The 22,248-nt window shown below is 33.0% G+C and overlaps 1 pseudogene; it reads right to left on the reverse strand.

Moving 5' to 3' along the window:
- Positions 1-263: 263 nt before the first annotated feature.
- Positions 264-6,992, reverse strand: LOC105624694 (annotated as a pseudogene).
- Between the last annotated feature and the right edge of the window lie 15,256 nt (positions 6,993-22,248).

Genomic DNA, 22,248 nt, shown 5'->3' on the forward strand with positions numbered 1-22,248 from the left:
GTACATCTTTGTAAGAAGTGAAGCGCTGTTGAATGCGTGTCCCATCGATGCCAATAAATGGTCGAACGGAGCCAAGTCTGATGAGTAAGCCGCATGCGAAAGCATTTCCCAACCAAATACCTCAATCCTTTCCTTGACCAGTTTTGCTCTTGTGATGGTGCATTATCATGAAGCAAAATCATTGGGTTGCCTTTTTTTATATTCGTCGTTTTTCACACAAAACTTGATTCAAATTGATTATTTGTTGTCGGTAGCGTTCAGTATTAACATTTCCCTGGTTTTAGTAGCTCATAATAGATCACACCTTTCTGATCCCACCAAAGAGCATTGTCTTCTGTCCATAGCGATTTGGCCTTGCAGTCGATGTCGATGGTTCTGGAGTTACTCATGATCTTTTACGTTTAGGATTCTCAAAATATATCCACTCTTCATCGCCAATCACAATTCGATGGAGAAATGACTTTCTTTTGTACCTGGCGAGCAGCATTTCGCAAGTAGTTTTTTGGTTTTCCTGCTGTCTTTCATTCAGTTCATGTGGAACCCATTTTCCCATCTTCTGGATCTTTCTCATGGATTTCAAACGTATGGAGACGGCTTCTTGTGTCATAATTGATCCGCGAGTTGTTGTTGAGTGTCATCCTCATCCAATAATGCTTGCAATTTGTTGTCTTCAAACTTTTTCGGTGGTTTTCCACGTTCTTCGTTTCTCACATCAAAATCACCACTTTTGAATTTTTTAAACCACAAAGCACTGTGATTTACCAAGAGCATGCTCACTGTAAGCTTTGATGAGCATTCGATGCGATTCTGCAGCAGTTTTCTTCAAATGGTAATAAAAAATGAATGCTGTCCACAAATTGTAGTTTCCAGGCACAAAATTCGACATGTTCAACGCTATTACAAACTAATATACTGTCGTATGAAACTTGTATTGTTGTGAGTTGAAAATCTTTGTCAGATGTCAGAACAAGGAAATGGCGTCAATGGCGCCATCTGATGGCAATTACATTGACAGCTATAGTCATCTATTGGTAAATTCCGGTTTCATATTTACATACCTGATAAACGAAAGGGTTTTTTGCACCGTATAGTCACTGGTGATGAAAAATGGATCCCCAAACGATAACCCAAAGAAGAGGAAATTATGGGGACCACCTGGCCATGCTTCAACATCGACAGCCAAGCCAAATATTCATGGAAAAAAAAACTCATGTTGTGTATTTGGTGGGATCAGCTTGGTGTCGTGTATTATGAGTTGCTCAAACCGAACAAGACCATTACTGGGGCTCTCTACCGAACACAATTGATTGAGCCGAGCATTCAAGGGAAAACGCGCCCACTACTACTCCAAGCATGACAAAATTATTCTCCTGCATGATAATGCTCGACCACATGTTGCAGACGCACTCCAGGTCGGCGTAGACGATGAACGGCACTCTTTCTCGGTTGCTCTAATTGCCGAATTCGAGCCATCTATCGTCCTTCTTCGGCAATCGGATGGTGCAATTGATCTTCTGGCAATCCACATTGTGCAATTGCAATTTTTTGCATGAGCTGAAGTAATGAAGGCACTTGCAAATAATAGAGAAAACAGTTTTCACTATTTCTTTTTACAGTTTTTTAAATTTTACAGTTTTTTTCAACTTTTCTTATTATACTTACCGATCGCAGAAAAATTTCTTGTTCTTTTTCCTAGTAATTTGCGATCTCACGAGACGCGATAGATTTTTTATCCACGCAAAGTGTCTAATGCTATTGTTGTGTGAATCTTGTAAGTACAGGAAATTGACATGCTTCACCTTCTTGTCACTGAGTAGAGGAGGGACTTGTTTATTCACGATGCCGTACACGTTGATCGACACTGCGTTCAATCGTCCGAATTTAGAAATATCTTTTAAAATCTTATCTTAATATCTTTAAAAAATTGGAAACTCAATGTTTGTGAGATTCAATGCTGTCGTATAATACGGATACGATGACTCTCACTCCGTATACTTTTTAGCTGGGTACAGAACGGCGATCACCGACCATGCGAAACACGCATTGTCCATCGTACGCACAGTGATCACCGCTCGTTTCATCGCTATTTCCCGCGGCACTTTGATATGACATCCCGCGGCACTTTGATATGACATCCCGCGCATGGAATTTAATTTATTCACATTGATAGTCAAATTCAATATACGTGACAATGCCCACTCGCCGTCGCGTTCCTGGAACTCTTCGAGCAATAAGGTAGGTTCGACACTGCTGCTTGTACACTCGCGCAAATCGATGTATCGGTATATCTCTGTTGTAATTATGCTCTTATTAGCACGTTTTCCTTCGTCGCGAACTCACCATTGCATGTTTACACAACGCGGTGTTTACTTTTACACAACCGTGTTTTTTTACAGCACCGTGTCTTTCTCGCATTCGTTCTAGAAACTACATTGCCAGCGTCTTCTAAAAACCGCCGCGGCTCGATGTAATTAGTTTATCATCGCACTTATCAATATATGACTCTCGAACGCGGCGTCGATCTTTCGCCAGACAAGAGATCATTCATTCGCGTACTTACCACTCGCGTACTCGCCACCAATGGGCACGAAACGTCGCTCCAATTGCGACTTTGCACCCGCGAGTCGCGGATTGTCCAACGGTGAGGCGTGAACGGTTGGCACGACAAAGTTCTTCGAGCTGCTCAATGCACTCGTCACATCGTTGCAGTCACGCGAAACGTTCCACTAGAGTAGCGACCTTGCCGCACTACTCCAACAATTCGCGTTTCCACTCGTTCATGATTTTCCATGTTTTTTCAGTCTTTAGATTACGTCGCACTTTTCCACGGACTTGCACTCATTCACATACGTTGCAACATCTGACATATCTAGAATGTCATAACATTCTAATACCTTTTCATTATGTTTGTTTGCGAAAGTGCACTGTTTACACTCAAAGCATTGTTCGTCGCATCTATTGAAAAACAGTTTTAGTGCAAGATCGCGATCACGAAATTCCATCCATATATCAATAATCAGCAGTTCGATACACTTTTCATTACCTGCGGGAATCTTAATGTATCTGCACCAACCTTGGTTCTTATCTGCGATTTTCTTCGCCTAATAATAATCATCCTTTATTATCCTTTATTATAGGTGTATAAACTTAAATCCGCTGTTTTTTAGTCAGAAAAACATATTTTTTTTTTTAGGAAGCAAAAACAAATTTATTCAAAGTACTTGCCCTCGCTAACTATACATTTTTCCCATCTTTCGGGCAATTTGTGTATACCACGCCAAAAAAATTCCTCATCTTTCGAGGCAAACCACTCATCAAGCCATTTTCGGACGTAAGAATCGAAGTACCGCTCAGCAAACGCGTGGCCATCGGCGAAAACAGGTGATAGTCAGAAGATGCCAGGTCTGATGAGTAAGCGGGATGGGATAGCACTTCCCAGTTGAGTGTCTCCAAGTAGTTTTGGATCATTGTTGACGTATGCGATAGTGCGTTGTCGTGGAGGAAAATCAGCTTGTCATGTCTTTTCCTATAATGCGGTCTTTTTTCACGCAGAGCACGGTGCAATTTGATCAGTTGATGGTAGTAGTGGTGAGCATTAACAGCATTTCACCAGGTTTTAACAGCTTATAGTAGATGACACCCTCCTGATCCCACCAAATGCACAGCATCGTCTTTCATCCGAAGCGATTTGGTCTTGAGGAAGATGTTGATGATTGGACGGGATTAACTCAAGATTTCTTGCGTTTAGGATCTGATTATATTCTGAAAATAGATCCATTTTTCATCGCCTGTCACAATCCAATGCAAAAACGACTTTCTTTTTTGTCAGGCAAGCAGAATTTGGCATGTGTTTTGGCGTCGCTCCATCTGCCTATTGTTCAGTTCATACGGCACCTATTTTCCGATCTTTTGAACTTTCCCATGACATGTAGCCGCATAGAAATGGCTGCTTGAGAAATACCCAATTTCTCGGCAAGCATTTTTTGCGATTGGGTATCGTTCTCGTCCAAAAGAGCTTGCAATTGACAGTCCTCAACCTTCCTGGGCCGATTTTCATGCTTGTTGTCACTCAGGTAAAAATTGTCGTCATTGAACTGGCGAAACCAATCTCTGCATGTTGTTTCAGATAAAGCATTGTCGCCATATATCTCCACAAGCATTCGATGCGATTCGGCAGCCGATTTCTTCAAATTGAAACAGGAAAGCAAAGCTTCCCGCATATGCTTTTTTTTTTAGCAAAAAACTAGATATGATTACGAAAGAAAAAATATATGTTGTTATATGAAATTGCTGATGATGTGCACTGGTTAATGTTGACAAATGTCAAACACATAAAAAAAAGTGTGTTGTGTGCCCAGGGTAGCTTTGTACGCTCACTAATACTACCTATGAGCAAACAGCGGATTTAAGCTTATACACCTTATACATTGATATTTCTATTCCACCAATATCTCTTTTGTTATATACTCATTGTCCTCGTAACATTTGTCTCGTAACCGTGGGTACACTTTCTGTCACGCGAGTAAAGACCAGTCAGAAACGGGCTCTTTACTAACTATTCCATGTTTTTCATCACGTATACGTAATTCTCGATCGCGAATTGCATCGGCGATATTCGCACACTTGTGTCTCTTTTTTGCGGAGAACATACAGTACATCACCTGCAGTTATTACAATCTTCCCACATATTTTCCAGTACTGTTCACAATAATTTTTTTCAATGTGTGCAGAGTGGACACATGCTGCACGAGAATATATTGGACAAAGGTTCTCTGCAATTCGTGCACGACCTATCATCTAATCTACCGAAAGAACCGGTCTCATGCTTTCTAACGTGATACATTCCTACATCGTTCATGTCAGCTATACGAATCATGCATGCTGTGCATACAATTAAAGTATCCACCACCCGTTGTATAATAATGTGGATCATACAATGCTTAGTACGAGCAACATACGTATTTTTGGAGCTACTGGAATTTTTTTACGCGATCGATTTACTCGCTCATATCTAGCATAACCAGTATCGTCGGATAGCATTTCTTCGTCGGAATCTTAATCCATCTTATCTCTTCAAAATCTACTTCTATTTCTTCGAACATTTCGAACACTTCGTCTCCGATATTCGCGAACTATTCCGGATTCACGTTTCTAATATACTCGACTACGTTAACTATGTTTTCAACATTCGCACGATGGCGGATTAGCCATACTTTTTCCATTATTCTTAATGTCAATAACCGAAGCGACCGATTTGTTCGTCTTCCAGGACACCAACTGTGGAATTGAGCGCTTATAACAGCGCTTTTATATTTCATTTGTGACTTCTTTGTCCCTCTATTGGGCCACACTTTCTTTAAAAGAAAGTAGATAAAGCAGCATCGCGAGCGGTTCTGATTTATATTTTTCACATCTCATTAGTATGTTTATATAAAGCATCAACGCTTTTCTTAATGCGTAGCGACGTGTCACCTGACAGTGTATATAAACAGTATATATAGCTTTTTTTCATTCAAACGTAAATTTGATTACGAGCGATAAGACATGGATCGAGTGAAAGAATATATACGTTGAAAATCAGTCGAATGCAAGGGATACCGTCCCTTGTCACCAGGTCTACCAAATCCATCACCGAAGAAAAAAGCGGGATATTGGGAATGTCCTGATGAAAAAGCATCAAAATCATCAACGTGTTCCTCATCATCAACATCATCAATGCCATCAAAATATAAGCCATAAGGTATCGCATTTAGAGTGACTAGTGCTAATGCATTTTATTTTTCTTCGTTAAAAAAGCGAATAATGGTCAAAAAAATTTTTTTGTTCTTTTTTTTTAGAAAACGCTGCTAGCGATTCTCAAGCCGTCGATTGCATTCAAACGCTGTCAATCGCGAAAAAAATATAATAAAAAATAGGAAAAAAATCTGTGTAAAAAATGTAATGTGAATAAAAAATTTTCATTCGCATTACTATATATGTATTTTTTTTATTCCTCATCTTTTGTCTCGACACACTAAAAAATGTGAGCTCTTATTATCTACATATTTTTGGAGAGGGTGATGGGTAGCTGTGGGTGGCGGCGATGGCGGCGGCGGCAGCGGCGGCCGAAAAAAAAAGCGGAATGTCATGTTTACGTAAACACTCGACCGAGATCTTATGTTTACGTAAACATCGATAGCGACCTTTCCGCGCCTTCCCCCTCCTTCCCCGTGCCTACGAGTACGGGTACTCTACGAGTACCCTCCATGCTCAGCGCTCCCCTCTAGCCTCATAGGTTAGAACCCGCCTATTACCCCTACTAATGTTATTAGAATTATTAGAGATTTAAGAAATATTTTATGATATGTCATAAACTCTGAAAAATATCTTAAAGTTGTTTTATGCGTCGATTTTACGCGCTTTTTTGGTAATCTTTAGAAATTAATATGTCGTTAACTATTACGAAAATTGCAAAATAGAGGACTTTTCCATTGGTTTAGTCCTTTATTTGCCCACAAGCGTTGTAAAGAGAATAACCTGTGTATGTGTACAGTGTATATATACAATATACAATAGGATGGATCCAAACACCAGAGATTATACCAGAGAAAAATGGAAAAACAATTTGATACGTTGCAAGGTTTTATAATATTTTATTTTATAATATTTTATTCCTTTTGGATTATTTGTTTATGTATTATTTTATATTAGCAAATATAATTTACGAAATATTGTAAGCATACATGCATTATCATTGATAAAAACTTACTCAATTGAAGAGAATTTCCAGTTAATAAGTTTTTATAATTCTATGAGCTTTGAATATAAATTTGAGACATATGTATTATATATATATATATATATATATATATATATACATATTGAAATGATTATTTACATATTAAATAATTATATAATCGTAGATAAAAGATCATAGATAAATTTTAAATATGTTTGGAAAATAATCTGGAATCTTATAGTGACTTGTTACTTGAATCTTTCAGCTGCTCCATTGGGTATACTCAATATTCAATATTTTTTAATAGAATAAAAATGAATTACAGTAATCTTGTATATACAGAAGATGAAAATGATAAATCATCTGATCAATTGACAGAAAAAGCAAACATTTGCAAATTCTAACTTTTAAATCAAGGAGAGTTTTCGCTCAAAATATCTCATAGATATGTGAACATGAAGTATTAGAATTTTGTAAAAATCATACACAGTTAATTTTGAATGAAAGTGTTCATCTTGCTTTGAAGACAATTCAAGGAAATAATGATTGGAATATAGAAACGCAAAAAAAAGGATTATTGAGAGCAAGGCATATTTATTTTAACAAAAATCCTAATTGGGACAAAAAATACAATCAAAGATTTCACAATGAATTTAATTGTAACAAAGCTACAATTCACGATTTACGGTTGTGAAGGACTTGGTGAAGAAAAGTACACTAATCAAACCAGTTCAGAACTCATTGAAACTTTTAATTCGAAGTTCCATGATTAGGATACAGTCCTGATGGCATTGTAACAAATGATAGAATGGAACTTGCTATTTTAACTCAAGAGTCCAAAAGAAAGCAAACGTTTAAATGCAAATGATTTCATTGCCATGCATGCAGTCAAATCTTTTGATGCTAATGGTACTACGTAAAAAATGTGCACATTATGATCAAATTCAGCTTGGAATGTTTTTATTAGGAATAGATTATACTGATTATGTAAACTATTCTTTATTTGAAGATAATTATATTTGTGAGTTTTTTTTAACTCTTTTTGTGTTACACATGATTGAAATATTATGTGCGATATATTTTGATGAAATTTTACAAAGAATTATGAAAGATTTTAACGATCTCAATAATAATAATAATTAATAATAATAATTATTATTAAACAAGAAATCTCTTGATATCTCTTTTAAAAAAATAAGTTATTACTACACTATTAAATATATTTTAATATAATATAATACCATAGTCTTGAAAAAAAGTTATTGTTACTTAAAAATTATTACAAGTATTTTGTAAAATAAATTTACAAAAATGTGTCTATATTAAATACTGGTGCATTTTGATTTACAATAGCAGCAACAATTATTAAGATATCAAAATATGAAATTAAGTTTCATGGCACTTCATCAGACATAAAAAAAATTCTCTTATTCCTTGAATAATTCGTTCCACATGTACATACTTTGCTCGAGCTATTTGCTATTTCAGCAGTACGAAGTGCTTCTGTTTTTGAAAGTTTTAGCTTTTTTTTTTAGAAAAAGGTTGTACAAGAATAAAATGTCTGTAAAAAAGTATTTTTTAAATTTAAATTTTAGACATAAATTTAATTTCTGTTGTATTATAAAATAAACCACATAATTAATCTTACTTGTAAGCATTCATTTTCTATCAGAAAACTTTTATCCACCATTATAGCATCATAAAATCTAGGGTGGACCATCTAGCGTTTGGAATTTCAACTACCGGTTATTTTGAGTTTGAAAGACGTAATAACATTTATGATCAGATATTTAGTTTTTTGTTTGACATTTACGAAATGAGTCGCTATACGCTTGAACAAAATTGGGAAATATTGAAAATTTACTTCCAAAGTGGTGAGTCTTCAATCCAAACTGTAAGAAATTTATGTGGAAAATTTGGTAGAAAAGAAATGCTTTCAACCCAGTTTGTGAATCAATTTCCAGTTTGTGAAGCGAATTCGGCAAACTGGATCCTTATTGGATAAAGCAATTCGTTCACGTGCTCGTCCAGTAAAGTCAATCGAAAACATTGCTGCTGTTGCTCAGTGAGTGTGCTTGAACATCCATCAACATCAATTCACCATCGTTCTCAAAACTTGAACATTTCATGCACTTCTTTGAGAAGAATTTTGAATAAAGACCTTGGTATGAAGCCTCGGTACAAAGTTCAATTAGTGCAAGAATTGAAGCCATCCGATGTGTTTTCGGTTCGCTCAATGGGCTGAACAACGCTTGAAGATGAGCATTTTTACCGAAAAATCATCTTTTCTGACGAAGCTCATTTTCACCTCGGTGGTTATGTGAACAAGCAGAATTGTCGTATTTGGGGGTCAGAGAATCCGCACGTCATGGAGAAGCCGAGGCATCCACAACGAGTGACTGTTTGGTATGGTTTTTGGTCCGGCGGCATCATTGGGCCATTTTTCTTCGAAAATGAACAAGAAGCTGCCGTCACTGTCAATGGCGAGCGCTACCGCGCCATGCTAAACGAATTCTTGCTTCCCAAATTTGAAGAGGAGGACACAGATGACATTTGGTTTCAACAAGACGGCGCACATAGCCAACGCTACAATCTTTTGCGCACTGTCTTCGAAAATCGCATAATCAGCCGAAATGCTGATGTCAATTGGCCGCCTCGCAGCTGCGATTTGACTCCGCTGGATTATTTTTTGAGGAACCGTCAAGGATGAGTGTTACGCTAACCAGCCAGAAACGATTCAAGAATTAAAACATGAAATCAAAGTTGCCATCGATGAAATACGCGCTCATGCAGTGGAAAATGTATTGAAAAATTGGGTTGATAGAATGGGATATTGTGCAGCCAGCCGTGGAAGTCATTTGAATGAAATTGTATTTCATGTTTAATGGCAATGTGCTACCTTTCCAATAAAGTCATAAACTTTGAAAAATATTCATGCGTTTTTTTTTAGAGTCAAATTAAATTCCAAATTTTAAATGGCCCACCCTGTAATTTATTAAGTATTCCAAAATCAACAACAATAAATTTATCGGATGCTCTATCTCCATAACTGCTACTGACATATATTATATTATGAACTGTTAAAACCGACTGAAATAATCACAGGCAATCGGTATCGAACGCAATTGATGCGTTTGAGTCGAGCATTGAAAGACAAACGGCCGCAATACAACGAGAGACACGATAAAGTGATTTTGCAGCATGACAATGCTCGACCCCATGTTGCGAAAGAAGTCAAGACATACTTGGAAATGTTGAAATGGGAAGTCCTACCCCACCCGCCGTATTCTCCAGACGTTGCTCCCTCTGACTATCACTTGTTTCGATCAATGGCACACGGCCTGGCTGACCAGCACTTCCGGTCTTATGAAGAAGTAAAAAATTGGATCAATTCGTGGATAGCCTCAAACCCAAAAGCCTTTTTTCGACGCGGGATTCGTACGCTACCCGAAAGATGGGAGAAAGTAGTGGCCAGCGATGGATAATATTTTGAATCATAAATGTATAACCAGTTTTTATAATAAAGCCTCGAATTTTGGAAAAAAAACGGCGGAAGCAAAGTTGTACACCTAATAAGGAAAAAATTCGCTACATTTTGCAGTATCACTACGATAAAGGCAAGAATGCTACACAGACTTGTGAAAAAATTTGCGTTATTTACGATGAAAATACTCTATCAAAATTAGCAGCACGGAAATAGTTCGCTCGCTTTCGTGTTGGAAATTTCGATTTGAAAGATGAACCTCGCTCCGGTCGACCAATCACTGAAAAGTCCGATGAAATCATGGTAAAAGTCGAGCGTGATGAGCATGTGAGCACTGTGGAGATTGCCAGGGAACTAGGCATCAACACAATTACCACAAAACAGTTTTAAATCATTTACACAAAGCTGGATACAAAAAGAAGCTCGATGTTTGGATTCCTCATGAGTTGAGTGTTAGGAACATGATGGACCAAATTAACATTTGTGATACGCTACTAAAACGGAATGAAATTGAGCCATTTCTGAAGAGAATGATAACTGGTGATGAAAAATGAATCACGATAATCCAACTAGAAAAAGATCGTGGATAAAGAAAGGAGAAAAGGCGCAAGCAATCGCAAAACCTGGATTGACGAGGAAGAAGGTGATGTGCGTGTGGTGGAACTGGAAGGAAATCATTCATTATGAGCTGTTATCAATCAAACAATTAATTCCGAATTCTACTGTGAACAACTGCAGAGATTACAACAAGCAATTGAGAGGAAACAGCCAGAATTAATCAATAGGAGAGATGTCGTCTTCCATCACGACAATGCTCGACCACACACATCTTTGATGACTCGGCAAAAATTGCGAGAGCTTGGCTGGGAAGTTTTAATACATTCACCTTATAATTCTGATATAGCACCCTCAGACTATCATTTGTTTAGGTCTCTGCAGAACTCTCTTAATAGTGTAAAGCTAGCTTTAAAAGAGGTCTGTGAAAATCACTTGAAAAAAACCATTCTTAGATAAATTTTAATTTTTTTAAGATAATAAGAAACGGCTAAATTTAAAGTCAAATGATATTCCCAAAACTTCCAAGTAGATCACATGACATACAAGAGACATCTCCTCAAAAACAAAATAGAGAAGCTAGAGAGCAACGTCTTTAGTAGAAGACAAAAACATATGATATTATTATTATACATATATTATTTATACATATATTTAATATAATATATATTATGAATAGCATTGTTAAAAAATATATATTTTTCTATTCTATTTAAAAAATTTTTTAAATGTTTTTAGAGATAAATTTTTCAAATTTGTATAACAATCAAACTAATTAAGAATCTTTATAAATCAAAGCACTAGAAAGGAAACGGGCAGTAGAAATCAAGCGCAGAAGACGTCGCGTAAATAATATATCTACGAAGTGTGAAACTTCTTTATTCACTAAAACGCGCTTTATTAATTATAATCTTAAAGTTTTTTGATAAATTAGTTTTTCATATTCTCTATTCCGATATTTTCATCATTTCCTTATTTTTCGTATTTTTCTTTTTTTTTTCTTTCACTCTTTTTGGGTTTAATTCTGATTTAAATTCTCGAGATAGGGGAGCTCACCATGACAGGATAATTTTTATTTACAATTTATTTATGTTACTTTGTGTTGTCTCTGAGGACTGCTCAAAAGTGAGTCGAAACATGTAAGTGCGTGAATAAAAAAGTTTCACACTTCATAGATATATTATTTGCGCGACTTCTTCTGCTTTGCTTGACTGCCCGTATCCTTTCCAGTTCAAATTTTTTAACTTAGCTGATATAAATGATGAAAATAATCATGTGATACAATCAGAAAAACAATATTAATACAATATTAATGTTGATGAAAAACAATATTAATGTTGCGTCGATTATGTTGAGAAGAAGAGTTTCTAAGTTATGCAGATAAAGAGACTCAAACATTGATATCTCAGCATCTATCTCTTAATAAGACAACATTAAAAAGATCTTTTCTTATTGATTTTTTAAATGATTGAGTAAAATTAAAAAAAAATTAAAAATTTTTTAAATAGAATAGAAAAATATATATTTTTTAACAATGCTATTCATAATATATATTATATTAAATATATGTATAAATAATATATGTATAATAATAATATCATATGTTTTTGTCTTCTACTAAAGACGTTGCTCTCTAGCTTCTCTATTTTGTTTTTGAGGAAATGTCTCTTGTATGTCATGTGATCTACTTGGAAGTTTTGGGAATAACATTTGACTTTAAATTTCTTATTATCTTAAAAAAATTAAAATTTATCTAAGAATGGTTTTTTTCTTATATAACGAGATAAGTTATTTTGCTTATATAATCAAATTATATAATAACAAATAATTTAATAATTAGAAATAATCTGCAATATTAAATGAGTCAAATATTCGGTTACACGAATAACTTACTATGAAAAAAAAGTCTTTTAATGAAAAATGTTCAGAACAAACACGCATGCTTGTGGATAAAATTTTTCCCATTTTTAAAGCAATTTCCTATTGCTTTTTAAGTTTTAGAAAGTGTTGAAAACGGTACATAATGTTTTATTCAAAATAATGGCCATCGCTTGCCATTACTTTTTCCTATCTTTTTGGTAGCATGTGAATAAACGCGTCGGAAAAACGCTTCATCTTTTGAGGCTATCCAATCATCGATACAATTTTTGGTATCTTCATACCAAAATAATATGATGTGAATGATACTGTTCAGACAGGCCATGCATCATCGATCGGAACAAGTGGTAGTCGGAAGGCGCAATGTCTGGAGAATACGGCGGATAGGATAGAACTTCCCATTTGAGTGTTTCTAAGTAGATTTTGACCGGCGCCGCAACATGTGGTCGAGCATGCATTATCATGCAGGAGATTTTGTCATGCCTGGAGTAGTAGTGGGCGCGTTTTTCCTTGAGTGCTCGTCTCAATCTCATCAATTGTGTTCGGTAGAGAGCCCCAGTAATTGTCTCGTTCGGTTTGAGCAACTCATACACCAAGCTGATCGCACTAAATACACGAGTTTTTTTCCATGAATATTCGGCTTGGCTGTCGATGTTGAAGCATGGTCAGGTGATCCCCATGATTTCCTCTTCTTTGGGTTATCATGGTGGATCCATTTTTCATCACCAGTGACTATATGCAAAAAATCCTTTCATTTATGCCTGGCAAGCAGCATTTCACATGTGAAAAATCGGCGTTCAACGTTTCTCGGCTTCAGTTCATATGGAACCCAATTCCCTTGCTTTTGAATCATTCCCAATCATTCTCATGATTTCAAACGATAACGATGAAATTGTTTGTTGAGTCACTAATGTAAGTGCAAGTTCTTTTTGCGTTTAGCACGAATCTTCATCCAATAATGTTTCCAATTCCGCGTCTTCGTACACTTTCGGTACATTCCGCTATATTCTTTGTCTTCGACGTCAAATTCACCGTTCTTAAACTTTTGGAACTACTCACGACAACTTCTCTCACTTAAGGCAGCATCACCATATGCTTTTACAAGCAATCTATGAGCCTCAGCTGCAGATTTCTTCAAATTAAAGAAGTAAATCGAAAATTTCCGCAAATGACGCTTATTCGGCTCAAAACTCGACATTTTCGTACAAAAAAAAATATATGATACAAAATCGCTAATATTTCAAGGTTATGGTGTTGCCAGATGTCCAATCTTACGATATGTCGTTTTACATCAAACAATTTTAACTATAGTTTATTAGTGGCGCCGTCTTTTTCAAATGGCGGAAACTTATTTGTACTCCAATATTTCTTTTTACTTTATTATTTTCCATTATAAATTTATCCAATGTGTCTGACTAGCGAATCTTCCGATCGCCACTAGGACCACTACAAAAAAATCGCTAATAGTATCATTTTTATTCGGGCTGATAAGGGCAATATCACCGTTGCTTTAGATGGTAAAGATTGTGTTTCAAAAGTAATTGAGATGTTCCAGGATACAGAGGATACGTATGAAGTCATTAAAAGAGAACCCACAGAGAGAATTATTACAAGCTTGCGGGGAATGCTTGTGAAATGAAGGAATGCGGATTATATATCAAAATACAGGATGTTGCTTTGCAGTGAGGGGATACTTCCGAGAACCTATGCCTTGCCAAAGATACACAAGCAGAATTGTTTTTCGTGATGCCCTTTTTGTTTGATAGTTTCCTCACTGAATAGTTCTCTTTATCAGTTAGCGGTTTTTCTATACAGAATAATTAAAAAAAATATCCCTAAAGCAGTATAGAGAATAGTTTCGAAATTGTTGAGAAGCTTAATGGCTCTCATTTGAATAATGAACATATCTTGATTTCATTAGTTGATGTGATTAATCTTTTTACTATTGTGTCGATTGACTATGCAATCGATTGTATTATTAATTATTGGCAGTATATTTCTATAGGAAAATTGTTTATTGAAAAACGAATTTATTAATGCTGTTGAATTTATTTTAAATTCCACAATTTTTTATCTTTAATAATGTTACATACTGAATTGTCCGGAAAGTTCGTGCTGATGTTGAAGGAAAATTGAAATGCAGAAGATTTAAATTTTAGTATACATTTATTAAATTATGTAGGTTAGTCGAACTTTCCGGACAACTCAATATATAAGCAAAACTATGACATTCTCATGGAGTCTCTGTTGTCTCCCGTCGTTGCTGATCTGGTAATGCGAAATTTGAAAAGTAGAGCCTTGTCTTTTATTCGATCATAGCTACCCTATTATTATAGATATGTAGACGATATAATTATGGTACGTATCATTTTGATTAATTCGGTTTTTAACATTTTTACTCTCAGTATCCGAGGATTTAGTTTACCATGAAAGTCGGTGACGATAGATTAAATTTTTTGGATGTTACTTTAATTATTAATAATATTAAAATCGAATTTGATTGATACCATAAGTTAACGTTTTTAGAGAGATACTTGAATTTTTTATCTCAACACCCGATTTCTTAGAAGAGGGATACGACTATCGATTTGGTAAATAGAGTGATTCTACTTTCGAATCCTAAATTTCATCTTGATAATTTTTGTCTTAATTTGTAATTAAAATCTCGTTTGAGAATGATTATTCGTTAGAATTCATTTTTAATAATATTAATAAACAATTGAAAAACATTAATTTTAAGAGAAAGAAGCGAGTGATAATATCGAAAGCGCGGAGCCTTCATCACGTCTTACGTTTCGATGTTTTTCAAGAAATTTAATAGATTAAGCGAAGATATTAAAATATTATTTTAAAGTCTTAATAAGAAAGCGCGAATTCATCAAGGTACATAAGAATCCCCTACGTATGAAAAGAAATCTAATGTGGTATACAAGATTTGCAAAGGTTGTGATGCGAGCTGAGACAAACAGAAAAACAGCTAAAGACGAGAATAGCTGAGTACAGAAATCATATTCGGTCGAACACAACTATACATTCGGTCATAACTGACACCGATTGGAAGAGGACTACGAATGGAAAAATGTTGGATAAGGAACCTTAGTACAAAAATATCAGGTATCAGTGATGCTACACATCAAGAGATAAACATGTAGCCTCAACCTGCAGACAGAGGGACTTCCCCACTTCTACTTTCTAATTGTAGATGGACTATAAATATCGGAACATTGTTATTGTCAGATAATTAGGATACATTCTTCGTTATATTAAAATTACATTGTTAAAGATTCAGTTTTGATGTACGTCTGGACTATAATTAATATTAGAATTTTCTTTCTTTCTTTTTTCTTTTTCTTTGCATTAACATTCTAAGTATATTAAAAGTTATCCATTAATTTCAATATAATTGACTGATTCGCTGAATGGTCAAAGATTAGTTTTTGACTAAATCTATAGAATTTAAGTGTTTGCGATATGATGAATTTTTAGTGGGCTACCTTCTATTGTTTTACAATAAATCGTTTTTGCTTTCTCAAAAAATTTATCTTTTAATAATTTTAATATATTTTAGATTGTTATTAAAGTTTATTTTTATATTATAATTTTATATTATAATTTTATTATTTTATATTATAATTTCCGTTAATAGATAGAGGTGGCTCACTGAATTGAATTAGTTTGTAAGAAAAAAATTTTTTTTTATAATTACAACATCATACTGTCTCTGGAAGATGGCTCAAAAGTGAGTCGAAACATGTAAGCAATTAGTTATTGATAAAGTTGTTTTGTTAACCATTCGGTTTGCACAAGAATTAGCCTGCTTGACTCCTATTACCCTGTTATATCCAATCATTTTGTATAATTTTATGTAATGTAATGATGAATTTAATTGTTACACTGAATAAAAATAAAATTTATTGTTTATTTCTTTTTTTTTCATAATACAAGTTTTATAAATCCAAGTTTATTTATTTATCTTAGACTTAAAAAAATAATAGCTTGCACAACTTTCATAACTTATACGACTGTTGACTCAATCGCATATATCCCTACGCTGGATACTTATACTTCTATGAGAATGTTTTTTATTGTTTTTATTTTAAATATTACATTCATATTTTTAATTATATTATTAATTATATTGTACATTGTTAAAAAGAAAAAAAAATTTGCTTCCGTTACATGTAATGAAAGCAAATTTCAAATAGATATATTAAAAATATTTAATGTTGTCAATAAAAATGAAATTATGAGTAATTTACTTTATTTACTAAGTTGATTGATAAGTCCTTAAAATGATACATTAGTGGTGTTACCATCTTCAATGTGCCGTGAATTTCTAGTAGTGCCAACCTTCAAATCTCTTTCACTACATAGTTGCAAATGCTACAGCTATGACATCAGTGTATTTATGACAACTACCAAAAACCACATAACCTTCGATATTTTGTAGAAATGGAAAAAACTGAAATTCGCATTTTTATTTGAAAGGCTTGCAACCTCAAGAAATAGTTGAACTTCTAAAAAACTTTGGGGAAGTCTTTAATCATTTTTTATCGTTGCAAGCCTTTCAAATAGAAATGCACATTTCAGTTTTTTACATTCTTATAAAATATCAGAGGTATTATATGCTTTCGGTGGCTCACAAATATACTGATTGTCATAGCTGTCTGCAACTGAGTAGTAAGAGGTTTGAACATTGGCACTACTAGAAATTCATGGCGCATTGAAGGTGGTAACACTACTAATGTGTTATTCTAGTTAACTTATTAATTAACCTAGTACATTAAATTTTATGCAAATCTACAAAAAACTGATAAAAAATGTAAACTTCGTAAAATTTTATGAAAAGTACACTAAATTTCATGTACATATATAACTTTTAAGTTTTGCAGATACATTTTTAATTTAGTGTTACAAAATTGAATTTAGTTTATGTAACTTAAAAGTACATTAAATTTTATGACATTTTTAATAGTGCGTAACATAGAAGCAGACGTTGTAAATCTGAGACTTATAATCTATATTCCTTTGAAACTTATTTTAAATTTATTTATATAGTAAGAACAACTTTATGTAACATAATAATACATATTTTGTGTTCAATATATTTTCTATCTTTCTGTGGTTTCTTTCTAAATATAACGATTATTTTAAATCCTAGATATTATTTAACACAACAACAATTTATAATCATTACAAATAACTCAAGAAGAAATAATAAATGTAAATCGTTAATTATGTTATTTTTTGTACAATAAAATCCAGGTTTTATTATAAAAATATTACATAATTATCAACTTACATTTATTATTTCTTATATTTTTCTGATCTGCCAATCTGAAATAATGAATCATTTTTTTCAAGAAGATATGCATGAAATTCTGAACATGTAAAATGCTTCAGATCGAATTGCACTAAAATTATCGCTCTTACTGATTTTAAAAGCAGTTAATTTCTTTCATCAGTCCTTGATAGGATACTAACGAAAAAATTCGTTCTACATTGGCATTCCTGGAATAGTGAAGAAAAATTGAGCTATTTTTATTGTTAGTAATTCTGAAAATGCTTCGATATTTTTGTACTCATTAAAAAAGTCACTTCACTTTTTGTGTAGCAATTTTTTATTAGGTTTAAATTTGGCAAACTGATTTTTTCGACAAATTTTGTTAAATTCATTAATTGATTGAAAAGCTTAAACTTCATCGATCGACACGTTTGTCCTTTGTACGGATAGTAACACATTAGGCCTGTTCTTTTTGGCTGAACTTTTACACTAGTTTATCTTTCTTCTTCTTCTTTCCTTCTGAAGAAAAAAGGAAGAAAGATGAACTGGTGCAAAAGTTCAATTCAGAAGAACAGACCTATTATCATACAGCAATGCATGTTTCAAATTCATTCACTAGAAACATTCTTTAAATAGTTTCAGTCAAGAATTTAAATAATTTAAACAAGCGTTATTTTGTTAATATGTTTTATGGATTTTTTTAAATCCATTCTTTTATCCTGAAGACCAGCTTTCGATTAAGAATTTTTCTAATTGTCAAAGGTATGAAATTTTCAGATATTCTTCATTCAATTAACATGCGACAAATGGAAATAAATAGAAGTAATAGAAGTTAAGACTTTCACTTCAAAAAGTGAATTAGTCTCTCTTTCGATAGTTTGTATTAAAGCAAGGAAAGGTGACATTAATAAATGAACTACTAATAAATAGCTAATAATAGCATTTCCCTGAAGTTATTTCCAAAGAATATTTCTATTGATACTGGAGGATTTTCTATCGACAAAAAATATGATTTCAATGCATCATACATTTGAAGAAATCGATTCATAGCTAGAAATAATGAAAGTCTAGTCTTTAAATGATAAAGAAGTGGAAATTCTTTTTCAACAAAGTCGCAAAATTCGGAGAACTTCCGTTCTAACAATGTATACTGAAAAGTAATTAAAGATTTTTAGAACAATTGATTTTATATCTAACGGGATGCGATCTATTGCAGAATGAGTAGTGTTGTTTAAAATGTGTGCAAAATATTCAATACGAATTATTTTAGAAATAACTTTTTTTTTAATTTCAAAAACATGTTTTTTTAGATTTCCTATTGCAGTTTCCAAACTTTATATTGCAATTATCGCCGCGATTGCAATGCATTTTTTTAGGAATGCACCGGATCGTAAAATTCCCGGATGTCGGATATCGGATATCTGGACAGAATGTAACAACGGATATCCAGTATTCAATCAGACATCCGAGAAGGCAATTTCTTCGAGTCGGATAACCGATCGGATTTCAACAGTGTCTTCAATCGGATATATTCCTGGATACTAATAATATCCGGCTATCCGATCGGATAGTAAAAAATTGCCGGATAATACTGGATACCGGATACTTTCCGAGCATCCCTACATTTTTTGTGCATTTTTTCATAGTTCAGAAACCGATTACATCAACAATCATTTTTGATTTTTCGCTTCCATTTTTTATATCTAAAACTTTGATTTGCATTCTTCCGTTTTTATAATCGAAGTATTACACACACAAGAAACATTTTAGTAGAGTCATGATTAATTGCATCAATCTGAATGCCGATAAATCTTTGTTTGGACAATCCTGTTCTGATAAATTTGATTGAATATGATGCCAATACTTTATTGATTATTGCTTCTGTTTTAGTGTTATCACATGTTAATTGTTTGAATATATTTGAATCATTTTAAATTATCCTTTGCAAAGCCGAACAATCCATCAATTGGTGATGCATTATCGTAAATCAAATTATGGAAAATCAAAATTCCTTCAGTAACATGTACGAACTTGATGTCAAATTGACTTTTTCGAAAAAATTAACTATCTGCTGACATTGGACAATATTTTTCTTTTCAGGTTTCTTCGATGCTTTGCATTTTGTATATGGGCATTTAAATCCGCTGAACCTTTAATAGCAATTGAAAGATGTGTCACGCAATACATTCAACTTTGTTGTTATCTTTGCCTGGCTTGAATAAGAAATATTTTTTCTGTAACTCCGTAAAAAAATGACATTTTCTTCGTGGCATGATGTGACTTATCTTATATCTAAAATTAAAGTTCAAACATTATTTTGTTAATAATCATAATTATTAATATAATTGGCAATTAATTCGAAAAGTATTAACTATTCATTTTTCTTTTCTGGGGTAAAAATCATAATGATGAATATTAAAAGATAAACAGATAATTTTACTGCTATTTTGGAAAAAACAAGAAAACAATCTTTCAATTTTTAAAAACCAAAGAAAAAAGGAGCTACAAGCCAAAAATTATTATATAAAATAAAATAAACCGTTGAAATATAGAAATTGAACAAAAATAAAAGAAACAAATATATCGTTAAGTAAAAATTTAATCTAATATGCTAGCAGTAAACAAACATTTCACACGGATCATTTTTCAATGTTAAACATACATATTTATTACAGATAAAAACATAATAAATTTTCTATTTCGTTCCCTAAAACAGACGCTGATAACATGAAAAACAAATATCATAATGTTCACAATTATAATATATATATATATCGGAAAAAGAAACATACACATAATAATAGCTTGCAACAATCTTGAAGTCAATTATTGAAATGCTTATAATGTCAATAGTAGTAAAATATAAGCTTAAATGTCCTTAGATTTGAGATGAAAACAGAGAATGCATGAAATGATTTCGATCCTGTAGATAAAATATAATATAACTGAATTATGTCAGCGCAAGATTATTCTTACAATAAAAAAAACTAACAAGGAAAAATTGTTAAGATTAGCCTACAAACAATCTAATACATTGAGATAATTCAAAGCAAAATTAATAAAAGTTAAAATTGCCAAAAATATATCTATGTATTAAATGAAATTATAATATATTTAATAATCTAAAATTAATATGAATAAATACCTTAAATGTAACAAACCCAAAGTTTCTTTAATCGAAAAATAAAAGGTATTCCAGGTAAAGACAGTTAGTTGAAAATAGAGACAATGCGAAAAGAAATAAAACAATGTAATGTTTCCTCGATATTATGAGACATAATAAAATCACAAATTGAACATTCAAGGAAGGAAGGAAAAAATTGTTGAAAAATAGTGAGAGATGGAAAATAAGAGGGGATAGAAGTGTAAAAGAAATCATCGAAGGAGTGATAAAGAAAAAGAGGAATTATAAGAATAAGAAGGGGAGAGATTGGATAATCTGTAGATAAGATTCAGGCAACGATTATATGTTGTTTTGTTTATTTAAGCTCTGTTTTTGTCTTTTTATGTGAACCATTTCAGAAATCAATCTCTTATTGTAGGAAAATTCACTATCTAAAGTCTTCACTTCATTCCATCTGAAATTATGGTTGAAATTAATATGGTGATCGGATATGATAGATGGAGAACTCGGTTTTTTGTTGATATCTGAAATATGTATGGTCACATTCAATTTTCTTTTTGATCGACATAGCTAGCCTCGCAATCATGAGATCTTAAAAACCACATTTTGATTAGAAAGTAATTCTAGCTTGTCCTTTCCTCTCTTTATAAAACTTTTTAGAAAGTTGGTAATGGAAAATGCTAATTTACAATGAAACATGTTGGATATAGGTGAGAAACTTTCGAAGATAGATTTAACATAACATAAGGAACTGTGAAAACTTGTTCTTTGATTTGTGGGATATGTGTAATCTGTTTATGTATGTGAAAATTTTCATGAGTGAATCGTTTTTCTACAGGAAAAATAAAGGAGAAAATAAAGGAAAAAATAAAGAAAAGAGGATAGCCATTATTAAGAAAAATATGAATTGCTTCTGTTAGATTATTATATTGAAACGAGAATGTGATAATAGAAATATTTTATTTACAAAACTGATAATTGTATACTTCTTTTATGATAAAGAGGGTGATTGAAAATTAAAAAAACCTTCCAGAAAATGTTGTTTTATGATATATATCAAAAATAATTCTCTGACTATCAATAATTAAAGTCATGTCAAGAAAATTCAATCTATGTCGATGCCAATCTCTATAATGAATTGCAACCGTGTATGTAAAAAATTAAAAATATTAAATGTGTGTCATCAATGTTATCAGAAGTGTAAG

The sequence above is a fragment of the Atta cephalotes genome (genome assembly GCF_000143395.1).
Source record: "Atta cephalotes unplaced genomic scaffold scaffold00085, whole genome shotgun sequence".
Taxonomy (NCBI): Eukaryota; Metazoa; Arthropoda; class Insecta; order Hymenoptera; family Formicidae; genus Atta; species Atta cephalotes.